Here is a 2,646-nt window from a genome sequence, read left to right as displayed (position 1 = left end):
ACTCAGTCAACGCATGTTCCCTTCTCACCCACCAGCCAGCGTTGCTGATGCATTATATGCTGACAGCAGCACCCGATTTGTTGGGCACATTTGCCGTAATCGGCATGGGCTTTAAGCTGGGGGTGGGGCAGCCTAGAGAAATCATTCAAGCCTCATCCCAGGCTGGCCAGGCTGGGAGGAAGTGTAGCCAGATAGATAGGACGTTACCAGGTGAGGTATCAGATTCCTTTTCTGCCTTCCACACCCCTCTCTCTCCATCCCCACAGCCATACCCAACTCTTCCCACTGCCCTGAACCCATCAGGCTCCAGCTGCGCTCGAAGCCTTTGCAGATGTTTCCTCCGCCTGCATTCTCTTCTCTCCAACCCCACTGCCACAACCCACATTCAAGCCCTCTGAATGGCTACATCAGCCTCCTCCTGGTCTCTCTGCAGCCACTCTGACCCCCTCAAATACATCTTCCTGGAGTGGACTGGACCTAAACTGCAAATATGCTTATCTCACTTTCCAGCTTCAATCTGACTGTTCTTGGGACAGAGTCCGAGTCCTCTGACTTACCATTTTGTGGTCTGGACCCAGCCCAGCTCCTAGCCATCTTGCCTCTCCTGATCCCAGCTTCAAATCAAACAATCCAAGCCATTTCCTACTTCTGAGCCTTTGCCCATGCAGTCTCCTCTGCCTAGAAATCCATTCCCCAGCGAGGAGGGCACGTGTTGCTTTTGCCTGACCAGGATCCATCTCCTTGCGTAATGGCATCACCTCGCAGCTCGCAGATCTGGAGGTGCCTCTAGGGCTAACCCATTTCTGGGTTCGAGGGTGAGCTTGAGACTCAGCCTGGTAGATTTCTTTCCTAATTGGAATACTGTGGGTGCAGCATACATTCTCCAGTTGGCCACAGCCTGCTCCCCTTTGTCTTATTCTGGCTTCCACCATTTATTTTATCTGCTTGGGTCCTGGAGGCATTTGAGTTTGTGACTCCTGGTACACTTCTCCTTCTGGTCTGTCAGCCTCTGATTCCCTCCTAGATCCCAAGTGTTTCGCCTTCCAGTTCCCAGCTCATCCATGGGTCCCAACTTCCTTGTCGTGGCATCCAGAAGTGCCCCTGGTTCTATGGGGGTTCAGTTTTCCCCCTTCAGGTCTGAGGAGCTGCAGCTCGGAGATCCAAGTTCCCTGGAGCAGGGAAGGCTGCCTAGCTGAGTGTGTCCGTGTTTTCCCTGGAGAAAAGGCAGAAGGACGCAGGGGTGGAGGTGCGTATTAGAGAGAACAGATGCAGCCCCAGGTGGCACCGCTAGGCTGTGTCCTGTGAGAATGGCCTCTTTAGTTCAGGGTATCACCAAAAGCGGCATCCACTTCTGCTTGGCACCTCTGTTAGATGAATCTCTGCTGTGTGCTCAGAGCCTGGCCGTGGCGGGTGCCCAGTGCATGTTTGATGCATGAAGGACAAAGGCCTTGGCCTGTCTGGGGCTTTGACATCTGAGATGAGCTTGTTGTTTTCTTGATCTGCCCCGTCCCAGGCCCCTTGCTGGTCTCCAGGGTTGGGGAAGGAGCAAAGGAGTAGGATACCTCCCTCAAGGCAGACTGGGACCCTCAGAATCCTCCTGGGGAAGGAGCCTTTGTGGAGGAGAGTTGTTTTTCTCTCCTGCTGGCAAAGGACAGAGAAGAGAGTGGGTTCTCAGAGGGGAGAGGCAGCTCCAGACTGGGCCCTTCTGAGAGGAGCCCTTCTGGGAGGTGAACCTTCTTGAGTCACCTTGGGGACCACCTTTACCCTAGGGAACCCTCATGTCCTGGTTCCTCTCAGAGATACCCAGGAAGGGTTAGAGAGTGGGCCCCCAAGGCTTGAGGTGATGGTAGGGGCAGGTGAGTGAGACCTCAGGTGTGTTTGGGGGACTGAATTTAAATCCTCTCCTTAGATCCCTGAGTCCTGACTTAGCATGGAAGGAAGTTTGACATCTGAACCTGGACCCCCAGCCACCCATCCCTTCCTCCCTCAACTGAACTTTTCTCTGGTCCCATCTGCTCTGTACCTACTGTCCTCTCCCAACTAATGAGAGCCCCATGGAACCAGACCCAAAAAGGATTTCAGCACCAAGCGGAGGTCTTTCATTTTGGGGAGGATGCATAGTGGAGTCTAATGGGGACCCCAGAAGTGAGGAACGGACAGGTTCTCGCCTCTACCAAAGAGGTATAACAGTAGCCAGAGGTGAGAGGCAAAATACTTAAGAATCGGTACAACATAGGCATCGACCAAGTGCAATGTTCCAGCTGAATATCAAGGCTGATGCCATATATCCTCAAATATAAGATGCCATTGACTGTAACACGCATACCATTACTCGAAAAGAAAACTGTCAAACTATGACCGATGCTTTCTTATCACTTACAATTCCTATTTTAAGCTTGTTGAAAGAGCTCTTTTGGACTTATCTCAACATAGATTGTTATCATATTTTATCTACAAGCTGCATGCACAGGCCGTGACGGCTACATGACCACGACCAATGCCTGGCTGACGGTAACCATTAGACACCATTGACTAAAGACACACCTGGACTTCAGAGAAGGTAATGTGTGAAAAAAAAGTGCATCTTAGAGTAGATGAACCATATTTGGCAATTTCTAACTCTTACTGAGCACTTACTATGTGTTA

This window comes from Equus asinus, chromosome 14 (assembly GCF_041296235.1).
Source record: "Equus asinus isolate D_3611 breed Donkey chromosome 14, EquAss-T2T_v2, whole genome shotgun sequence".
Classification (NCBI taxonomy): Eukaryota; Metazoa; Chordata; class Mammalia; order Perissodactyla; family Equidae; genus Equus; species Equus asinus.
The sequence above is the reverse complement of the archived record's forward strand: the minus strand, read 5'-3'. Positions refer to the sequence as shown.